The sequence below is a fragment of the Carcharodon carcharias genome, chromosome 3 (assembly GCF_017639515.1).
Source record: "Carcharodon carcharias isolate sCarCar2 chromosome 3, sCarCar2.pri, whole genome shotgun sequence".
NCBI classification, from domain to species: domain Eukaryota; kingdom Metazoa; phylum Chordata; class Chondrichthyes; order Lamniformes; family Lamnidae; genus Carcharodon; species Carcharodon carcharias.
Genome location: NC_054469.1, coordinates 16569900 through 16593730, shown reverse-complemented (window position 1 = coordinate 16593730; position 23831 = coordinate 16569900). Strand labels below are relative to the sequence as shown.

The following is a 23831-nucleotide window of genomic DNA, read 5'->3' as shown; positions in this document are numbered from 1 at the left end:
TGTTTTTAACAACAACAGTTTCATGATCATCAGACTTTATTCCAGATTTTTATTGAATTCAATTTTCACCGTCTGCCATGGCGTGATTCAAACTCAGGTCCCTAGAGCAGGTCCCTGGGTCTCCAGAATACTAGTCCAGTGACCACACCACTCTGCCACCACCTCCCCACCAAATGGTGACCATGAAACTATCATTGATTGTGGTAAAAACCCATCTGGTTCACTAATGTCCTTTAGGGAAGGAAATCTGCCATCCTTACCTGGTCTGGCCTACATGTGTCTCCAGACCCACAGCAATGCGGTTGACTCTTAACTGAAATGGCCTAGCAAGCCACTCAGCCCAAGGGCAATTCAGGATGGGCAACAGATGCTGGCCTTGCCAGTGACACGCACATCCCATGAAAGAATTTTTTTAAAATCATGTTGCTGTTAAGGTGATCTTGGCGAGTGTGAGTTGGTTGCCACATTTCCTTTATTAGAACTGTGGCAGCACTTCAGAAGTCCTTCACTGGCTGTACAGTACTTTGAGGCACCCCAAGCTTGTGAAAGGCTCTATATAAATGCAAGTTCGTCCTCACTCTACGCAAGGTCTAAAAACAGAAGGGGGCGCAAATGTGTTAGCGGCTGTGGGCTACACCAAAGGAAATATCCTCAGTCAGCGTTCCTGTTTCCGATAGCTATCCATAATTCCTATTGTGAACACAAGAAATCGGAGCAGGAGTGGACCACTCGGCCTATCAAGTCTGTTCCGCCCATTCAATATGATCCTGGCTGATCAAGGGCTTCAATACTATATTCCCGCCCGCTCCCCATATCCCTCGATTTCCTCGAGAGGCCAAAAATCTGTCTATCCCAGCCTTATCAACCTTTAAAGTTAATATTATTATTATCAAACGGACTCAATGTTGGAGCGCTCACAACCACCTGGGGGTAGAGGATTCCAAAAATGCGCAACCCTTTAACTGAGTGAAGTAATTTCTCCTCGCCTCAGCCCCTTACCCTGAGATCGCGTCCTGCTGAAACGCGTGTGGTTTCAATGAAAAGATGGCAGGGTCTACGGTCAAATGGGACGCCAACTCATAACCAGATGTCACGCAAGAGACGGTGGTCTCCAACTCCGTGGGGCCACGAGGAGAAGAGAGACGGGGTGGGGGGGGTGGTCACAAGCCGGAAAGAAAAAACGGGCGCTCAGCGTAATGAAGGCAGAGTTGAAAACGATTTGCTGCGAAGCCAAATCAAGATGGTGGTTTGTAAGCAATGGCCCAAATCTTGCTGGAACGTGGCACCCTCACTTCATAGCGCACATGCTCCATTTTATTCCCAACCACCACCCCTGCCCACCCACAACTCCTCACCCTTCCCCTTGAGTAAATTTTGCGCCAATTGCTGGAGATGTGAGCTGATAAGGAGGGCCACAGGGGCCTTGGTAAAATAATAGGACCAACAACCTATCTCCTTAACTCATGAATCCACCCGAACGGGAAAGAAAAAGTGACGGCCAAAGAATGTGGGGTGAACCAATCCGGCACAGAAAGAGAGTTAGAGAGGAGAGAAGGACTGGTTTGAGAGTGAGAAAAGTTTAAAAAAAACAAATAAGAATCAAATTTTGTTTTGTAATAAGTAGTCATTTGGTAGTACAGAACTCCGAGTGTTGCTGAAAGTTTCCTGCCTTGCACTCTTCAGGACAATTCGCATGGAAGTGCCAATGTCCGGGGAAACAACATTGTTATACTATGAGAGGAGAGTGAGCTGACAGGTTGGCAAGTGGATTCTGATTGGTAGAAGAAACATTGCCATGGGGAATGCACCAGTTGATGGTGACTAACAGTTAACTGCCAAGCATTGTTTGAAATTTAAACCGAACAGCTTGACTCTGATTGGTCAAGACATCACCCTGGGGAATGAACCAGTGGAATGGTTGTCAATTATTTTGTTCAACTGAAACAGCTACAATGTGTGTACATGTTCTTTCTGTCTGCAAAGAACAGGGCCCAGTGTACTAATACAAGTAATTTCCGGTACACACAAAATGTACCACACTGCGAGCCCAACTGACAATCTTAAATTGGTTGTCAGTGTAATTCTTAGCACACTGAGGATTATTTAACAAATGTTGTCCAATCGCGGAATCACAGCTAATGTTGGACACTGTTTTTCGAGTTTTGCAAGCAGGGGCTGGTTGGGTGAGCTCTGTACCCTGCCCATTGTGAACAGCGGCTGGGACATGCTGTTTGATACAATCCACTAGTCCTCGGGAGGTACAGCCTACATACCTAGCATCACACCGGCACTGAAATTCATATACCACATTACTCGATTGTATGATGGGCAGACCAATTTTTTGGCTTGACGGCAGCATCCTGTTAGTGGTGAATACCACTCGTGTTGCTACTGCATAGTGGCAGCGTGAAACAGCTAGCTTCAGCTGTTGCTCAAATCTTTGAGATACCTTGCCCTCCCAGGGTAATCGGAGGTAGACTGGGCACTTTTCAGGGCTGAAAGTGACGGCCTTAGGCCTGTTCATGAGTTTGCACGATATATAGCGTGAAATGATCTGATCAGTGTAGCCATTATCCTGCAGGATGCCTTTGATGTGCCTATTTCAGCATCAAGCTTGCATGGTGAGCAAATGGCTCAGGCCCTATTTATGAGGCTGCCGACAGGATCGATCTTATAGCGTGTGGAACTGCAAGAATCCCAACGTGTATATTGACCAGTGAAGGTAGGCTTGCGGTGGAGAACCCACTGACAGATTTTTGCAACTACTACATCAAGGAAAGGAAGCTCATTTGACTGCTCCACTTCAGAAGGTCAATTTGAGCGCAGGATGGAGCCCATTAAGAAATGTAATCATTTCCTTGCATGCAGCTGCGAATGTCACAGTGCCAGTGTGAGGCTAGACTGTATGTCCAAAAGACAGGGAGATCATATCAAATAGCATGTCTCTTCCACTGCTTGCAACAGGCAAGGTGCAGACTGTGCTCAACTAGCCCATGACGTAGGCATCTTCTTCCGAGTGCCAGGCCAAAAGCTTCGACAAAAAAAAGTCTCTTTTTTTCCGCCAACACTCAGTTGTAATCATCTTGAAGAACAACGGCGGGATGAGACTTCATGGCTTAAATTGGTCCCATTCAGGACCAGGGAGACTCAATGGCACCCCAGTAATCTAAATCACGTCTTTAAGCGGGTCCTTAAGCTGTTACAAAAACAGAAACAGAAACACCTGGAAAAACTCAGCAGGTCTGGCAGCATCGGCGGAGAAGAAGATGCTTCCAGACCTGCTGAGTTTTTCCAGGTATTTCTGTTTCTGTTTTTGTTTTGGATTTCCAGCATCCGCAGTTTTTTTGTTTTTATCCTTAAGCTGTTAAGCGCTAGCCCTAAGTTTCCACAGCAGATTTAACTGGCAAGTAACATGCAAACACAGCAATATCTTGAAACTGACGGGGGAAATCGTTGGCGAGCTGTAGTTTTCGCGAGGCTGATGACGATGCCGCACAAATTGCTCAGCAACACGTGAGGCATTTCACAATGTTTGGGTTGCCTCTTCCTGGGCTGCACATTGCTGGCCGGTTCACACATCAATGGCGGCGCCAGTAAACTCACCAGTACCACGGCAGAACATTCTAACTCTTGAGGTTTGAGGGCCATGTGTAGCTGCACATTCATTGCTGCTGTCTTGCTAACTTTCTGTTCCCTAATTATTTCAGGAGCCAACCTAAATCTGGTCGGTGATCTGTGTTAGCCCCTCTCTCGCACACGTTCAAAAAGGAAAGCCACAGCCCAAAAGACAGGGGATCACGTATCGGTAGAAGGATCCGTCACCCTGAGTGGGGAGGGAGTCAGGAATGTCACCTGGAAATGCAGCATGGTTTTGTAACGTGTTTGTTATTTCCATGGAGGTATAAAGCACATTCCATTTGAACATGAAGCTTTATCATTTAGCTCGATGGGGTGAACAAAGGGAACTCTCAGAAGTTATTTAATTGCGGCGCCAGAGGTTGTCCAGCAGAGCTGAAGCATCAATAGTAAGCAAGCAGCATGGTAAGGGACAAAAAAGGCTTTGCAAATCAAATTCACGATAAAAAGGGTCATTTTACATTTATATAGCACCTTTCACGACCTCAGGCCATCTCAAAGCGCTTCACAGCAATGAAGTACTTTTTGAAGCGTGGCCACTGTTGTAATGTAGAAAACGCAGCAGCCAATGTGTGCACAGCAAGCTCCCAGAAACAGTAATGTTACCACAGCTATGATAGGATGTCTTTTGGGGACGTTGAGTGAGGGATAGACGTTGACCAGGACACCAGAGAGAACTCACCTGCTTTTCTTCAAAATAATGCCGTGGGATCTTTCACTTTCCCCTAACAAGGTAGAAATGTTGAGGGAAACCATATTACAGGCCTTGTTTGATGCTGTTGTTGCTCCAGTTCTGTTGAAGGGTCATGAGGACTCGAAACGTCAACTCTTTTCTTCTCCGCCGATGCTGCCAGACCTGCTGAGTTTTTCCAGGTAATTCTGTTTTAGAGTTCCTTCCCTATTGGGCATTTGTGAACCAGGTGAACTTTTATACCAAAATATGGTATAGTCACCATTGCTAACACTAGCTTCATGGTTCAGATGTATTTTGTTTATAATAGTGGGATTTGAACCCATGACTCTACTGCATTAACCCAGGCTGCTAGTGGTACATACCACTGCTACCACTCCTGTAACACACTAGGCACATGCATTTTTATTTTATTCATTCAGGGAATGTGAGTTTCGCTGGCTGGGCCAGCATTTATTGTCCATCCCTAGTTGTCCTTGAGAAGATGGTGGTGAGCTGCCTTCTTGAACCGCTGCAGACTACGTGGTATAGGTACACCCACTGCGCTGTTAGGAAGAGAGTTCCAAGATTTTGACCCAGCGACAGTGAAGGAACATCGATATATTTCCAAGTCAGGATGGTGAGTGGCTTGGAGGGGAATTTCTAGGTGGTGGTGTTCCCATCTATCTGCTGCCCTTGTCCTTCTAGGTGGTATTAGTCATGGGTTTGGAAGGTGCTGTCGAAAGATCCTTGGTGAGTTCCTGCAGTGCATCTTGTTCGGTGGTGGAGGGAGTGAATGTTTGAAGTAGTGAGTGGGGTGCCAATCAATTGGGCTGCTTTGACCTGGATGGTGTCAAGCTTCTTGAGTGTTGTGGGATCTGTACTCATCCAGGCAAGTGGGGAAAGTATTCTATCACACTCCTGACTTGTTCCTTGTAGATGGTGGACAGGCTTTGGGGAGTCAGGAGGTGAGTTACTAACTGCAGGATTCCTAGCCTCTGACCTGCTGTTGTAGCCACAATATTTAGTTGGCTGGTCCAGTTCAGTTTCTGGTCAATGGTAACCCCCAGGATGTTAATAATGTTGTTTGTACGGAATGTTTGTAAAATTAATTCCAAGGAGTAAATAGCCAAGCATCTCATTGAAGGCTGGAGAAACAAAATATACATTAAATGTTTAATGGGAGACTGACTCAGAAGGTTCAAAATCCATACCACAATGCATGCTGAACAAGCCAAAGTGAAACTTCAGTTGCGTGGATAGATTGGTGAAAATGGGGCTGTTCTCCTTGGAGACGAAAAGGTTGAGAGGCGATTTGATAGAGGTGTTCAAAATCATGGAGGTGGTTGTACAGGAGTAGAGAGAAAGGAACTGTTCCCATTACCTGCCAGGTTAAACCAACTCCACTTGATTGAACTGGCACTCTCCAGCATTCCCACACAGAGTGCAGAAGCGAAATGGAACATATTTCGAGACACCAACTCCAATACCGTGCTCTCAGCATATGGGAAGCAAGAGTGGAAAAATGGTGACAGGTTCCATCACAGAGATGTTAGCCTTGAACTAGTCATTGAAGCCTAGCAGTCCACTCTTGGACTCAACTAGAGTATCGTGTCCAGTTCTGGGCATCACACTTTAGGGAGGAGGTGAAGGCCGCAGACAGAGTGCAGAAAAGATTCCAGGAATGAGAAACTTCAGTTACGTAGATAGATTGAAGAGGTTGGGACTGTTTTCCTTGGAGAAAAGTTTAGGAGGAGATCTGATAGAGATAGTCAACAATTATGAGGGGTCTGGACAGAGTAGATGGGGAGAAACTGTTTTCATTGGTGGAAGGATCGAGAACCAGGGGGCACAAATTTAAGGTAATTGGCAAAAGCAGCAGTTGAGACCTGAGTAGAAAGGTTTCCACACAGCGAGTGGTTAGGATATGGAATGTGCTGCCTGAGTGTGTGGTGGAGGCAGGTTCAGTCATATATATGAACACATGAATTAGGAGCAGGAGGAGGCCATTTGGCCCCTCGAGCCTGCCTTGCCATTCAATAAGATCATGGTTCATCTGACTGTGGTCTCAACACCCCTTTCCTTCCCACCCCCTATACTCTTTTACTCCTTTGTAAATCAATCAATTGAGGCACTTAATAAGGAATTGGGTTACTACCTGGAGAGGAAGTGTGTGCAGGGCTACAAGGAGAGGGCCTGGGAGTGGCACTAGGTAAACCCCTCCTTCGGAGAACCAGCACAGGCATGACGGGCTGAATGACCTCCTTCTGTGCTATGGCCATTCCGTGATTCTGCATGATTAATTACAGGAGGGATCCAAGCGAGAAGACTCTGAATCCACTTAGAGTGACTCAAAATAAAGTCCAACAAGCTGCTAGGTGGTGTGCCAACGACTACTGGTTGAAACTCTGCCAGAACATCCAGATTCCTTTTGACAGAGGGAACGCGAGGGGCAAGTACAAAGGGGCCAAAAAGGCGACGGGCGCATCAGTAAATAAAACAGGCTCATCGCCAGGGAGGTCATCACCAACTGCAATAAACAGTTACAGAGGTGGGTGGAACACTGCCTCGAGTTGTACTTTAGGGAGAGTACTTGCTGGGGAACTCTCTGCACCGTAGGAAGCCTGCCTGTCATGGTAGAGCTGGACATGGGAGGATAGTAATGCTACTTACCATAGATAACGCTCCAGGTGCCGATGCGAAACCACCTGAACTCATCCAGAATGGGAAGCCAGCACTCCAGGAAAACAGGGCGTGCTTGATGCAAAGATTGTGACCCCGTACAAGCTCAGGGGTGACTACAGGGTTTGTCACAACTATTGGGTCATCGCCCTGCTGAGCATCATGGGAAAAGCATTGGCCCATGTTTCCCTTGTCAGGCTGCAGATCCTGGCTGAGTGCATCTATTCCGAATCCCAGTGTGGTTTCGAGACTGGGAGGTCTACAATTGACATGACCTTCTCAGTCCAGCAGCTGATAGAGGAATGTCATGAACAAGGGGTGGGGGAAGGGGTCATTAGAAACTGTGTGAAAACTGTGGGCAAACAAATTCCATTTAATCATGATCTGTCTATACTAATTAGAAGCCTGTTCTAGCTTTTAATTAAAACATCTACCTGCAAACAACAAGAGAGAGAGAGAGAGAGAGAGGAGAGAGAGAGAATTATTACATGGGAAAAAACCTATTATATATGTAGACACAGGAATTTGTAATGGGAAGAAGTTAACACAACTGGTGGTAAGGTGTGAGAATATGTTGTAAATATTGGAAATGTGTAGAGTTGTAAGATTTAATTTAGTATTTGTTTGAGAGATAGACAGAGAGGAACAGACAGTGGGCAGAATTCTACAGCCCTGTCGTAGCAGAGAAGGGACTGTAAAATCCCGCTGACGTAAAACTCTGCTCAATGCGCAGGGTCTTGTTTACGTTGGTCTCAGACAGAGAATACCGGAGAGTAGGCTGGAGGTTTATTTTGTTTAAATCAAATAGGACATCTCACTGCTCTCGGGGAAGCACAGAGTGTTCTTTATTTTTGTATTACTATGCAAGCAGGTCAATCAATACTGACTGAACTGAGTGCATCCAATCAGAATTGGTGCTTTATATTTACACTTCAATTTATCCTGTAACACCTATTGTCCAATGGGTATAAAAATCATATGAAGACTACAGCACGGAAAGAGGTGATTTGACCAATTACACCAATAGCATATTTTTACTTCCGGCTTGCTTTTCAAGAGCTAAATGCTCTTTTCCCTCCAATTTCTTCCCACCTTTTTCTATTCTCCATCTTGAAATACTTATCAGTTTTTGCCTCAATAGACCTCAAATTCCACTAACCATCTTTTCGTTGCTTATCCAGGGTAGTGTCCTTGGCCCAACCATCTTCAGCTGCTTCATCAATGACCTTCCCTCCATCATAAGGTCAGAAGTGGGGATGTTCGCTGATGATTTCACAATGTTCAGCACCATTCCCAACTCCTCAGATACTGAAGAAGTCCATGTCCAAATGCAGCAAGACCTGGACAATATCCAGGCTTGGGCTGTCAAGTGGCAAGTAACACTCACGCCATACAAGTGCCAGGCAATGACCGTCTCCAACAAGAGAGAATCTAACTGTTGCCCCTTGATGTTCAATGGCATTTTCATCACAGAATCTCCCACCATCAGCATCCTGGGGGTTACCATTGACCAGAAACTGAGCAGGGCTAGCAATATATAAATACAGTGGCTACAAGAGCAGGTCAGAGGTTAGGAATCGTGCGATGAGTAACTCACTGCCTGACTCCCCAAAGTCTGTCCACCATCTACAAGGCAGAAGTCAGGAGTGTGATGGAACACTTCCCACTTGCCTGGATGAGTGCAGCTCCCACAACACTCAAGAAGTTTGACACCATCCAGGACAAAGCAGCCCGCTTAGTTGGCACCCCTTTCACAAACATTCACTCCCTCCACCACTGATACATGGTGGCATCAGTGTGTACCATCTACAAGATGCACTTCAACAACTCAGCAAGGCTCCTTAGATAGCACCTTCCAAACCAATGACTGCTACCATCTAGAAGGGCAAGGACAGCTGATAGAGGGGAACATCATCACCCTGGAAGGTCCCCTCCATGCCACTCACCATCCTGACTTGGAAATATATCGCCGTTCCTTCACTGCCGCTGGGTCAAAGTCCTGGAACTCCCTTCCTAACAGCATTGTGGGTGTACCTACACCACAGGGACTGCAGTGGTTCAAGAAGGCAGCTCACCACCACCTTCTCAAGGGCAACTAGGGATGGGCATTAAATGCTGGCCCAGCCAGTGAAGCCCACATCTTGTAAATGAATATTAAAAACCACTCCTAATTTCTACCTTCTAACCAGTGTGCCCCTGGTGTTCAAATCCCTCTCTATACAGAATAACTTTACGCACTCCCCTCATATAATTTGTTTAAGCTTCATTGAGGTCCTCTCAAAGTATTCTTCAAACAAAACAATCCCGGAAAGAGACAAAGAAAGGAAAGCACATCGCAGCCAATGAAGTAATGTTTGAAGTGCAGTCACTGTCGTTATGTGGGAAATGCAGCAGCTAATTTGTGCACAGCAAGATCCAACAAACAGCGAGATGACGATGTTGGTTGAGGGATAAATATGGGCTGGGATTTTCCCCTGCTCTTGATCAATATAGTGCCACGGGGATCTTTCACACCCGCTGTAGGTAGGGGCCTGGGTTTAATATCTCACTCACAATGCAGCACCTCTGACAGTGCAGCACTAAAGGTTTTGTGCTCAAGTCTCAGAGTGGGACTTAACCCACAATCTTAAACAAAAACAGAATTACCTGGAAAAACTCAGCAGGTCTGGCAGCATCGGCGGAGAAGAAAAGAGTTGACGTTTCGAGTCCTCATGACCCTTTAGCAGAACTGGGTGAATCCAAGGAGAGGGGTAAACCCACAATCTTCTAGTTCAGGCACTCACTGCTCTATGGGAAAAGAACCATCAACACCCAGTCTATTCCTACATGGATATGGTTTATGCACATATTCCCTGGTCCTCCTAATCTTTTAAACTGGGAATGGTTGGTCAGTAGGGAATGCTATCCAGCCCTTTAATTATTTTACATACCTCTACCAGGCCTTCTTAGCCCACAGTTAATATCTATTTCCTTTACATCATGTCAGTGTGGTTGAGGTTCTTTAAACTGGGACTCGTTCTTGTAGCTCTCGCCCGAGCTTTTCCCTCGGTCACAGTATCACGTCGTGCATTTGGGGGAAGAAGGGGGTGGGGAAGCTAAAACCTGAAGGCGATTAAATCAAAATACCTGGCACCACCATTTAGTTTGTTTGCGTGAGTTTTATTATCATTTCGCAATACCCTACTCAGAAGTAGGTCAAACGAGTTGGTGATGAGTAGCATCTGTTCCCTACCTGGCCACTGTCTGAGATGCCATATGGTGATGAGGGATATATGCCATTGAGCTGAACGCGCTGGGAACATGCAACAGGCAGACTAGCAGTGTGGTTCAGACTTGCTTTGAACTGTCCAGCCCTAAAACCTTCAGAGAGCCCAGTGTTTCCGAGTCCGATCTCTTGCGCGTCCCTGATTTCTATCGCTCATCGTTGGCGGCTGTGCTTTCAACTGCCCAGGCCTCCAGATCCGGAATTCCCTCCATCTCTATCTTTAGGATGCTCCTTAAAACCTGCCTCTTTAACCAAGCCTTTGGTCGGGTCTCAACATCTCCTTACGTGTTTCGGCGTCACACTTTTGTCCGATTATGTTCCTGTGAACAGCTCACTGCATTATAGATGCTATATCAAGGTAAGCTATTTTTTTAAAATTCATTCACGGGATGTGAGCTTCGCTGACTGGGCCAGCATTTATTGCCCACCCTTAGTTGCCTTTGGGAATGTGGTGGTGAGCTGCCTTCTTGAACCGCTGCAGTCCCTGTGGTGTAGGTACACCCACAGTGCTGTTAGGGAGGGAGTTCCAGGATTTTGATCCAGCGACAGTGAAGGAACGGCGATATATTTCCAAGTCAGGATGGTGAGTGGCTTGGAGGGGAACTTCCAGGTGGTGGTGTTCCTGCCCGGGTCCTTCTAGGTGGTAGTGGTCATGGATTTGGAAGGTGCTGTCTAAGGAGCCTTGGTGACTTCCAGCAATGCGTCTCGTAGATGGTACACACTGCCTTAGGGGGGAAAGGCCTGCCCATGACCCCTGGGAAACAATCATTTTGAATAGCTGCTGTGGCTAAGCCAACAACCCTTCCAACCATGCACGCACCATTATAATAGAAGCCAAGTGGCTGACATAAAAATATTTGTGCGCACGGAGACATTACACATCATGGACTTCACTGCCCCCTTTGCGCGTTTACACAACAATTGTCTGAAGTCAGGGCACGCCAAGTTCCCAGGCTGGGATTCTCCCTTCCAATTGGTTGGCCCTGATTGAAGAAATTTATGCGGTTCACATTGTTGGTTCGCTAACTAGGCCATGCAGTTGAGGGAGACTAGTCCCAGTTCAGCATTATAGATTAATTGATGGAAGGCCCCTCATAAAATGTCCAGAGATGAAACACAGTGCAGCTGAGGAACAGGCAAAGTTGGCCGAAAATTATTAATTCATCTCAGTGAACGCGTGAAATTAAAAAGACACTTACTTACCAGACAATTGATGACTAACCTTTAAACGCAAAGCATTAAATCAATACCATTAATGATCATTGTTCCTCTTAAACTCAAGGAATAATATGCTGTCCTAATGCTGTTGGTGCAGTACAATCCCAGCTGAACTATACATCATGAATTTGGATGCTCACTCTGTACAATTTTCCAATCATCCATGATGTTTGGAGCATAGAAGCTTAGAAATTGTGAGATGAATAATGACCACAGTCTACCTAGTTCGCCTTCTACCATTTTGATAGTCACACAATACATGACAATGGGAGTTATCGACTAACCATAGCAATCAACCCCCATCAATGAGTCTAGGACAAACACATATATACAGAGGAAAATCACAAAAGCTATCTGTTCCTCTCAAGCCTGCCCCACTTACCACATCTCTCAAATTAATCATATTATATAATATTCTAATCCACCTTGTCTTCGAGTCACCAAGTTCCAGATTCCGCTCCAGGACTTGAACACAAAAATCAAGGCTGACCTTCCAGCGCAGTGCTGAGGGAGTGCTGCACTGTTGGAGGTGCCATCTTTCAGATGGGGCATTAAACCGAGACCGGACCTGCCCGCTCGGGGTGGATGCAGAAGATCCCGTGACGCTATTTTAAAGAAGAGCAGGGGAGTTCTCCCTGGCGCCCTGCCCGATATTTGTCCATCAACCAGCATCACAAAAACAGATTCTCTGGCCGTCACCACGTTGCTCTTTGTGGGAGCTTCCTTTGCAAAAATTGACGATTGCGTTTCCTACCACAGTGGCTACACTTCGAAGGGACCCCATTCGCGATGTCCCGCGGATGTGAAAAGTGCAGATAAGTGCATATAAACACAAGCTTTTTTTAAACAATCGCCTCAACGAGCCCTTTTTTTAAAAAAAAATAAAATCCAAAAATATTGCGCATCATTCTCAGGAGCAGCCTCAATTTTTCCCAAAGAGCCTCTATTTAATATCTCTGGGCGCTACCCCCATTGAGATAAATGGCCTACCACAGTTAGTAACAAGCATGAACCAAACCAATCGAATCTCTTTCTCGCTCCTCAAAGCTAGTGCTCATGAAGCAGTAACTAGCCCCGATCAAATCGTCAAAAACAAGCTCTCGGATTTGTTTGAGCGGCAAATTTTTATCAACCCCACAGCCACATGCGCCTTGCCAATGCCAAGAGAAAATACATATCAGCTACAACAAAGTCTTCAAAGCTGTTTAAAGGTTTTCATGGGGAGAGCAGGAACGTTGTGTAGGATGACCTTACAGTTACGCCGTATAAAATTTGCTCTGAAAAGAGCAGTTGTTACCTCAGAGGAGTTCCCTCGAAGAACTGGTAGCCCTCGGTGTTTCAGGCCGTGTACTCGGCCCGCCGTCTAGAGGAGTATCTGGAATAGGGGAAAGAGGTGGTTATATATAATGGAGGATGGGAATAGGAAGCTTCTTGTTAAAGCATGGTATAGCCTTAAATCCTATTCAAAGTCTACAAACTTTCCCCATAAAAATGGACACATCCTATTGGGAATCTGTCCAGTCTATTTTGTCCCCAGAGGGGCGTCATTTCTTGGGCCTGCCTGTTATGTTTTGCTTGTGTCCCGGGGATTGAGCCCGTTCTCCCAGGGACTGGACTTAATGATAAGTCCAGGGGTGGGACATGTGGCAGGCGGGGCGAGTTATTTATGCAGGTGCTGAAATTCTGAAATTACAACGGCGGGTTCAGGCTTAGAAATTAAGTATGGTAGTCGAGCCTCACGCCATCCTGTGGCTGGCATTATGTACTTTATATCTCAAAGCTATGCAGAGATGACACCAGTGTCGTGTTATTATAATGATGTAATGCCTTGGGTTTATTTACTGTACAAGGCACAAGGCACCAATTGCTCATGGGGGACTGAGTTAGCATGGGGGGTTCATTTATTAATACCCAGGCACATGAGAAGAGTTACGCGTCAGAGCTGTGTATGCACAGCTCAAAGCAAAAGTGAAACTAAGGCTGGATCACATGACACATTTCCATTCTAATGATGTCATGCTGCTACCCCTTAAAGGCAATTACAATAAGGGGCAGAATTTTGCCGTTGATGTGTGGGGGGCGGGGACTGCACGCACACGCGTAAAATGATGCGGGGTGATGTTGGGCGAGCATCCCGATGTCACCACACACCATCGCAATGTTTCATTGGTGGGTGCGTGTTGACCACCGATGCGTGCCTGCCTTTAATTAATGGGCCGCTTAAAGCCCTTGAGGCGCCAATCGACAGTGATTTTTCCGCACTCGTGCGATCTTCAGGTCAGCGCACAGACGCGACAGGCAGGCGAGTAGGACACATTTGTCTCAACCTCATCCACGGGCGGGATAAGGGGGCTCAGTGGGGTCGCGAGTGTGCTCTGTCAAATACGGATTTTTCAAAGTTACTGATACTCGCCTGTGTGATCTGCAAGACTTCAAAACGCATACCAGCTGCTTGGTCTGGACTCACAACCTTCAGGTCAGCTCTCCGCAGTGAGGAATCTTTTTTCGGCCTGCAGGTTTCAGGAAGCCTTCCCATAGCCTTGGGGATGGGAGCTGAACTGTCCACTGGAGACACCTCCTCTGATGAGGAAGGGAGGGCTAGAAGGGGGAGGAGGCCAGGAGTGCACATTCAGCCTCCAGGGAAGCCACCTTTGGGAGGACAGGTGCAGGCACAAGGGATGCAGGGCCGAGAATTAGTCCAAGGTGGAAGGGGCTGCAGAAGACATCACTATCCTGCTGCCAGGGTATACAGGTGGCAAAGTAGCTACCTCAATATGTCTGAGGTGCAGTCCTGAAGGGGCTCTGTCTCTCAAGGGAGACAGTCAACTATATCTGTCAGCTGATTGGCCCTGAGATCTGTGTCAACTGTGTGGGTGGACACCACATGCCAGTGGCTCTAAACGTCACAGCTGCCCTCAACTTCTATGCCTCTGACTCCTTCCAGGGGTCGGTGGGTGATCTTTGCAGTGTCTCTCAATCAGCTCCCCACACTCGTCTCAAGCAGGTTACAGACGCTCTGTTCAGACGGGGATTGAACTTCATCCTCTTCTGCTGGGACCAGACAAGCCAGACACAGCGAGCCAGAGGCTTCACAGCCATTGCTGGCTTCCCCCGTGTCCAGAGTGCTATAGACTGTACACATGTGGCCATCAAGGCGCCAGCAGGTGAACCCGGTGCCTTCATCAACAGGAAGGGCTTCCACTCCATGAACATGCAGATAGTGTGTGATCACAGGATGCTGATTCTACAAGTCTGTGCAAGGTACCCAGGCAGCTCCCACGACACCTACATCCTCAGACACTCCCAGGTGCCGGGGCTCTTCAGTGCTCCGGCTCGGCTGGATGGGTGGCTGCTGGTGACAAGGGCTATCCCCTCAGAAGGTGGCTCATGACGGCTCTCCGCCATCCAAGAACAGAAGCTGAGCAGCGGTACAATAGGAGCCACAGCACCACAAAGGCTGTGGTGGAGAGAGCCATCGGTCTTCTCAAGATGCGCTTCCAATGCCTGGACCGCTCAGAGGGCACACTCCAGTACCCCCCAGATCATGTGTCACTGATAGTGGCTGCATGCTGCGCTCTCTACAATCTTGGTCTGGAAGGGGGGACGCTGTGGACGATGAAGACGTAGACACAGTGGATGCAGCTGCACACGATGAGTCCAGCAGTGAGTCCGAGGATGAGCATGCACGGGGAAATGCTGAGGGGGTAAACGCTGACCCGGGAGGCTTTAATCCAATGAGCCTTCAGCTAGCACACCTCACATGGACGTCCAGGACAAGCCTGGGCTGTAGGCTCCATACTCGATACCTGAGTGCAAAATCTTCCAGGTTAGGAACAGTAACCAAGGGCCTTGTCAATAAAGCTGAATGTCCCACAAAACACTCAGAACATTTTTGGGAACCATCCACCAGCAGAAGAAAAGAGGCACCCTCAGCCAGGGCCACATGTCTGAATTTAATATTACAGCCAAAGAAACTTAATGAAACAAAATGACAAAGGTGTTAAAAATCACACCAATGCATATGGAGCTCATCTCAGGCCAACACAAAAGCACCAGTGTTAAACCCATGGTGTGCCTAAGGTGCCTTATGTTTACGTTTCCGGGTGCCACGTCTTGGTGCTGACCCATCGCTCTGAGTGGACTCTGAGACAGCCTGCTCACTCTGCTGTCCCATTAGCCTCGATGACCTTGGCAGTTGTCCTCTGGCCTGTGGAGCCTGTGCTGGTCCCCCCTGGGAGGGAGCTGCCAGTTCCAAAGCTGGCACCTCCCGAGTCACTGGCAGAGGAGCGGAGGAGCTGCTGCCCTCATCTGGAGTGCCCTGAGAGGAGCCCACAGAGACGACAGGCATCTGCTGCGCCATGTGAGGTCGCTTTGGACCTCCCTGCTCACCATGGATGGATGGGCACCGAGCTGGGAAACTTGGTGCCCAGGCCATCTCCCATATTGGCACTGACCAGCTGAGGTCAATGCCGAGTGAGGGCTTGCTGGTCTGAGCGCATCCCCAGGAAGCCCTGATTGGTTGTCACGAGAGTCACCACTCTCTGTCCATGGAGGACGCATGGCAATCGGCCATGAGGCTCATTGCTTCGCTGATAGTCCACGTAGACTCCTCCACCATGGACACCAAGCCAAGTATATCCTCATGTATCTCCCCCAGATGCTCCCGCACACCCGGCCACATTTCCTGCATTTGCTGCATCGCGGACGACTCCACAGGCACATCATTAGGCACCGACTGAGCATGTGCCTGGTCCCCTGCAGTCCTCCGACTGCTGGCGCCATGGGCACTCTCTGTTGCTGCCAGCTCCTCCAGCAACTGTGAAGTGCCCTCACGGCTGTGCCTCGGGACACTAGCCGAAGTTTGAAGTCCCACTGAGGTTCTAGTATCCACACTAGTGCCAGCCTGGCAGAGATGGTGTGACGCTGGTTAGACCTCAGGACCCTCAGGTGTGAGAGGGGGCCCCTGCTGCTCCTTCTCCCAGTCCTGCTCCGCTGCTGCTGAAAGGAAGAACAAGGACATTGGATCAGTTAACGTGGAGACACTGTCATTGTGCATCCCTGTCCCCAGATCATTATGCGCTCATCCTTCCGTAAGCAATGGTCAAGCCACATTGCAAACTTCAATCGCTGAATATTCAGCACTGCCGTGGCTGTTGGGAGAACAATGCTGACCTCACTGCTGGGCATACGTACCTGGCTGCGGCACCCCAGCCTCACTGATACTGATGGACCTGGGTGCATGGCACCTCTCCAAATCTAGGGCCTCCTGCTCGAAGCGGCTGAGAATCACCAGCTGTGCTGGGCCACCACCAGTCCTCACCCGCTTGGCGGCATTATGTGCATTCTTCTCCTGAAAGGAGAGAAGAGCACTGATTAGCGCTACTTGTGCCTGGACTCTCTTTGTGGATGGCCCATCCCAACCAGAGTGCGACTATCAGGGCTCTGGTGCAACCTCCACCCTGCTGCTGCTGCTGAACACTCACACAAAGATGCTAGGCCTGTCCCCTTGCACGCCAACATTGCCCTCACCCTTCCTGAGCGCAACAGGTCATTGAAGCGCTTGCGACACTGGACCCAGGTGCGCCGCACCACGTCACAGGAGCTCACCATCTCCTCCCAGGCAGGTTTCGTTATGTTGGGGGGGGGACCTCCTCCTGCCGTCCTGGGGTACGAGGACCTCCCACCGTGCTGCTGCCTCCTCGAGGAGGGCAGCAATGCAATCATCCGAAAGTCAAGGGGCACAGTGCCCCCCTGCCCTACCTTCCTGTCTGGCCCACTCACCGGCAGCGCCCTGGGAACCCCTTCCACTGGCCATGATTCGCGGCCTTTGAAAGGCTGCGGTAACTTTTTAAAACAGGCAGCTGGGTCGCCATTGGACCCAGCATTCATTGCAGTCCCTCTGCAGCCTGCCCACTCCCGCTGTCCTCAGGAGCTGCGATTCATGCTGGGCGGACTTAATTGGCCCTCCCGTGGAAAATGGAGGCGCGGACCCGATTGCGGGCAGCGATCGGCTTCACGCCCGCTCCCACTCCGCCCACCCGACAGGCAGAAAATTCTATTCACAGTGCTTTAAGATGTCTGCTCCATGCTCCCGGCAGCTTCCAGCGAGCTCTACAGTTTGTTTACTTTTTCTCGAAGTCCACCCCCACCCCCACCCCACCAGGCTTAAACAAACAAGCACAACGAACATCGATCAGTTACCAGGCTCGCAATCAAACGCGGAGCAACTGAACACTACACCGGCTTCCCATGTGTAATGTACTTGCACACCAGCAAATACTCGTTACCTTAAACTGCAAGCCCTGCCTTCAAGGTTAAGTCGGCGGCGTACATGGAACCTCATGGCACCCGGTACACGTTTGTTTAAAGGTAGGCGTGCACCAGTCGGCTTTGTGCCGTTGTGTCTGAGGTGAGCCGCTCGCTGCCTTTGCTGAGCTCTGCAGCGCAAGGGAAGGTGGGGTGGGTGGGCAAGAGAATGGCAGCTTCCATTGGAGGGCCAAGGGGGCAGCAAAGGGCGAGTCAGGGGTACAGAGGACGGGAAGGTGGCTTTGAGGGAAGACAGAGGGTGGGCTCAGGATGCGGACGGGTACAGTGGGAGGGGCCTGGGATCTTGGGTGCGGTTGGGGGGTAGGTGGGACAGTCAGTGAGGATAAGCAGAAGGAGGGGCCGCGATGGGAGGGATCAAAATCGAGTCCTGTGGGGTTAAACTGTGGCAGACGAGAACATTCAGAGTCATAGGGGAGAGTTCTGAGAGGGGCAGGGGTTGGGGGGGGTGGACGGGACAGGGGTTTGAGTCTGAGGTAGGGTGGGTCACAGGATCCAACGGAATCTCTACAGATGATGTGGGGAGGGTCTCAGATCAGAGGAGGAATCGTGACGGGGATGACCCTTCACCCTTCCCGTCCCCCCCCAACGTCATCTTCAACTTTGCCTGCATCGCCCTGGGGGGCAATTCGAGGGTCACTTGCAGACCGTTGCTGGCCCTGTCCAAAAACTTACCTGTAGCTGGCAGGGCTGCAGATCCAAGTGAGAGAAGACGAGTGTGGGGAGGGTGGATTTTTGGGTGCGGACAATGGGAGGGGTGGGGATTCTCAGCGCTGAAACCCGTGGACACACAGCCTCCCACATCACCGCCTGCCTTTTTCACGCTTGGCGGGATACCCTACGGGTCTCGTTAATCCAACCTTCCCACAACCTTGGGAGCAGGAGGAGAAGATCCGACAAAGGTGGGGTGGTGTCGGACGACAGCTGAGGCTGCAAGGCCCAGGAGCAGGCAGCACCAGGAGTGGGAGGCTGGTGAAGAGGCAGCCATCCGGGGAAGGCGTTGTAGCATGCGGTCACTGGCACGGCACCGTGTCTTCAGGCCGTGGACAACTACCTCCAGGTGCCCGAGAGGCAAATGCCGGAGGACGTTCCAGTGAGTGGTGGCCGGGATTTGCCAGGTCCTGCAGCCCCCGCGTAGATTTGGCGGCGGCCCCGTGCCCGTAGCCTTCAAAGTGACCATGATGGCGCCCAACCTCCTCACCCACCGGCTGCTCCACGGGCAACAGCGTGTGTGGCTTTTTCGCAGGCTACCACGAACAGGTGCAGTGTGAAGAGGTGACCAACGCCCTCTACCTTCACGTGCCACGGGTTCTTCAGGTTCATCACAGATGCTGAGAGCCAGGCTGGCACAACAACGGGCCGCTCTCTCCAGAGCGGGCAAAGATGGGGAGCAATGGGGAGCAAGCTCGAAAACATTATGAACCAGTGCACTTGCTCTTTGCTACCCAATTGCCGAATACGCCTGCCCTGCACGGGAAAGATCTACTCATGCTAAGAAGGTAGATGCCGTTCTGAATGCAAGCTTGCCGACTTATCACAGGTTGTTTAAAAACACCAACAGCCTATATATCCTGGCGGGTATCGCTCCCCCTGATATAAGAAGAACGGTAACCAGTAAGAAAGAGGGACTCCATTAAACATCAGTTGAGAGGCACCCTCTACATGGTCATACACCTACACCCGGCCACCTAACGTCAAGGAAGAGCTTCATGAACAGTGTTGTTCCATTACAATCAACCCCATCTGAAGCCCACATCGCCTTGTGGAAAGACCGGCTCGCCAGTCTCGAACAACCCCCAGCGATGGAAATTCTACCGGACGAAAGCCTTCCCCCAGGAGCTAATTGCAACTGGGCAACCTGGAAGTGCCTTAACAGACTTAGGACTGGTGTAGGTCATTCAAAGTTGTCACTAAGCAAATGGGGATATACAACCAGCCCGACAACTTGTGAATGTGGAACTGAGCCACAGACTATGCAACATCTCCTGCAATGCCTATCGCTAGAGGAACCCTGCACTGTTGCAGATCTTGCCGAATTCAACAGCAAGGCGCAGAAATGTAAGCAGTTCTGGCTGGGCCATGTGTAGACTGTCCGGGGACATGATAAGAAGCGCGTGAGGGTAATTGTCTGCATTCATGTCAAATTAGTGCTCCCTGGGAATAGCCAGTGGCCTGTGTGAGCCACAAGCAAATCCCACACTCCAAATAATTGCTTGGTCTGTAACCACAGGCAAAGAATCATGCAGGTCTGTGCTCATTCTTCGGGGAGCTCTCGTGATTGATATCTTATAGCCGTTTGGCAGTACAGAACTTGAGTACTGTATAGTTGTATAGAACCTTGGTTAGGCTACACTTGGAATATTGCGTGCAATTCTGGTCGCCACATGACCAGAAGGATATGGAGGTGTTGGAGAGGGTGCAGAGGAGGTTTACCAGGATGCTGCCTGGTCTGGAGGTTATTAGCTATGAGGAGAGGTTGGAGAAACTCGGATTGTTCTCACTAGAGCGACGGAGATTGAGGGGCGACTTGACAGAACTTTACAAAATTATGAGTGGCATGGACAGAGTAGATAGTCAGAATCTTTTTCCCAGGGTGGAAGGGTCAATTACTAGGGGACATAGATTTAAGGTGAGAGGAGAAAACTATAGAGGCGTTGTGTGGGGCAAGTTTTTTACGCAGAGGGTAGTGAGTGTCTGGAATTCGCTGCCAGAGGAGGTGGTGGAAGCAGGTACGATAGTGGTGTTTAAGAGGCAGCTTGACAAATACATGAATAGGATGGGAATAGAGGGATACGGACCCCGGAAGTGCAAAGTGTTTTAGTTGACGGGCAATATGATCGGCGCAGGCTTGGAGGGCCGAAGGGCCTGTTCCTGTGCTGTACTTTTCTTTGTTCTTTGTTCTTTGTTCTACTGCTGAAAAAAAAGAGACATGTCTAAGCTTTTCATCCTGCACTCAGATTGGTAATCTTGTGAGGTGCCCTGATAAGGGGAAAACAACAATTTATACTGTAGGTGCTGATTGGTTGGCAAGTGGTGTTGCTATGGAGAATGCATCAGTGCCTTGAACAATCAAGCTGCCTGGTTTAAATTTCAACCAATGCTTGGCAGTTAACTGTCAATTGCCATCACTGGGTGCATTCTCCATGGCAACACCACTTGCCAACCAATCAGCACTCTCTTCACATACAGTATAAATTGTTGTTTTCGCCTTATATGGGTATTCTTGCAAGCGTCCTGATGAGTGCAGGACGAAAAGCTTTGGCACGTCTCTTTTCCCAGCAAGATTTATATCTGGCAAAGCTCGAAGGTTCCCGAGCTTTGAGGATCCGGCCAGATCGTCCAATGGAATCCCACCCCACCGTATAATTGTACCCCCCCACCACCTTTAAATTTTCATACAAACTGTGTGGGCACCAGCTCGCAGCACGAAAGCAGGAGGGATACCAACTTCTGGCTCCGCCATCAGGAATGACATGCCAAAGATTAAGTTCTGTCCCTGGTGTTTTTTCTCTTTGGCTTCAGTATCCATGGAAACGCTGCCTGACCTTAATTTATTTTTTGATTTGAAGTTCCAGCTTGTGAGGGTGAGGGTTGAGTTACTGGATTTGGAATCAAAGAACTATAGAATGGTTACAGCACGGGAGGGAGACCATTCAGCCTCTCATGTCTGTGCCATCTCCCTGCAAGAGCAACGCAGGGATGCGATAGCTGGTAGCGCTCTCGCCTCTGAGTCAGAAGGTTTGCAGGTTCAAGTCCTGCTCCAAGACCTGAGCACAAGAACGATAGGCTGACATCCCAGTGCAGTACTGAGGGAGTGCCGCACAGTCGCGAGTGCTGCCTTTCAGGTGAGACGCTAAGTCAGGTTTCCGCCTGCTTGTTTGGGTGGGCAAAAATCCCATGCCGCCATTTTGAAGAATAGGCGAGTTACGCCTGGTGTTCTGGCAAATATTTATTCCCTCAATCAACATCACAAAAAACAGATATTGGTCATTATCACTTTGCAATTTGTGGGAGCATGCTGTACGCAAATTGGGTGCCTAGTTTCCTCCACTATAGCAGTGATTACCTTTCAAAAGTAAAGTACTTAATTGGCTGTAAAGTGTCTTTGGATGTCCAGTAGTCATTCGATAAGTGCAAGATTTCCTTTCTTTTCTGTACTAAATTTCAATTCAGTGCTGAGAGAGTGCTGCATCGTCAGAAGTACCGATTTTCAGATGAGACGTTAAGGTAAGGTCCCACTTGCCTGACTATGACGTAAAAGATCCCAGGCCACTATCTGGAGAAGAGCCAGGGGTCCCTGCAGCACCAAAACTCACCCCTCACCAAAACATCACGAGAAATTAAATATCTGGTCATTCATTCATTTGCTGTTTATGGGATCTTGCTGTGTGAAAATTGCTGCATTCGCCTGCAAGACAATAGTGACTGGAAGTTAAAAGTAAAAATCAATGGGGTACTTTTAAAGCGTAGTTGCTGTTGTGTTGTAGCAAACACGGCAGCTAATTTTAGCCCAGGAAACTCTTAGAAGCATCGACGTGATAATGACTGAGTGGTTAGTGTTTGTGTTTGGGGGACAAATATTGAGCAGGACACCAGGGAGAACGCCACTTATCTTGGCCAAAATAGCACCATCATTTTTTGCATCACCTGATGAGGCAGGTGGGGCATCAGTCCAATGTCTCACCCAGAAGACAGCACCTACAGCAGTACAGCACTCCCTCAGTATTGCACAGGAAGCGTTAGCCTATATTACCTGTCAAAATCACTGGGGCTGGGCCTTGGGGGAGAATCTTCTCCCCGAAAGAGCGCAGAAATCCCCCTGAGGCACAGAGCTGCCTCAGGGAGATTAATTCACATTTAAAAAATTTTACTTAAGGGAAACATTTTTTTTTTAAGACATGTGCCCTCATGTGAAACATGAGCTGGGACATGTCTATTAATTTTATTAAGAAATTCTTTACAAGACTTTAAAAACCTTCTTGAAACCTCACCCCGCCCGTGGATGAGATTCCATGATAAATACGAAGGCCGCCTGGGCTCTTTGCCTGCCCCCCCCGCCACCGACATTAAGGTTGGACGGGCAGCTCAGTTAATTAGTTTAATTGATAGGTAACTGGCCTTAACGGGCCTTTGACAGTTCAGCGGGCAAGCAGCTGACTCCGGTGCACACCCGCCGAACTGAAAACCTGAATGACGCGCGGTGACATTGGGACCCCCACCAGACATCACCCCGCGTCATTTTACACCTCAGTAAGCAGGCCCCACCCCCACTCGCTGAGCCAAAGATTCTGCCCTTGCACTTGAACCACAACCTGCCATCGTATACGTAAGAGTGCTACCAACTGAACCACACTGACAATGAGAGGATATTGTGAGTTTATGAAGAGTACTAGCTCAACTTATTTAAGGAATGGTGTAAATGCATTGGAAGCAGTTCAGAGAAGGTTTACCAGGCTAATACCTGGATTGGGCGGTTTGTCTTATGAGGAAAGGTTGGACAGGTTAGGGCTTGTATCCACTGGAGTTTAGAAGAGTGAGAGGTCACTTGATTGGAACATTGAATGTCCTGAGGGGGTCTTGACAGATTGCATATGGAGAGAAAAAAAATAAAAACAAAAAACTGCAGATGCTGGAAATCCAAAACAAAAACAGAATTACCTGGAAAAACTCAGCAGGTCCGGCAGCATCGGCGGAGAAGAAAAGAGTTGACGTTTCGAGTCCTCGTGACCCTTCGACAGAACTAGGTGAATCCCAGGAAGGGTTGAAATATAAGCTGGTTTAAGGTGGGGGGGTTGGGTGGAGAGGATGTTTCATCTTGTGGGAGAATCTAGAACTGAGGGGTCACTGTTTAAAAATTTAAAACAGCTCATTTAAAACAGAGATGAGGGGAAATTTTTTCACTGAGGGTTGTGAGACTTTGGAACTCTCTTTCTCACAAGATGGTGGAAGCAGAGTCTATGAATATTTTTAAGGCAGAGGTGGATAGACTCTTGGTAAGCAAGGGGGTGAAAGGTTATCAGGGGTGGGCAGGATGCA

At 48.8% G+C, this 23831-nt stretch overlaps 1 protein-coding gene across 1 annotated transcript in view; it reads right to left on the bottom strand.

Annotated features, from left to right (window-relative positions):
- LOC121276452 (pituitary adenylate cyclase-activating polypeptide type I receptor-like) overlaps nucleotides 1-23831 on the bottom strand; it is a 224143-nt gene that overhangs the window by 189754 nt on the left and 10558 nt on the right. The window contains exon 2 of the mRNA XM_041184869.1: nucleotides 12769-12846. The gene's annotated coding sequence lies outside the window, so the exon portion shown is untranslated. The remainder of the gene's footprint in view (nucleotides 1-12768; nucleotides 12847-23831) is intronic.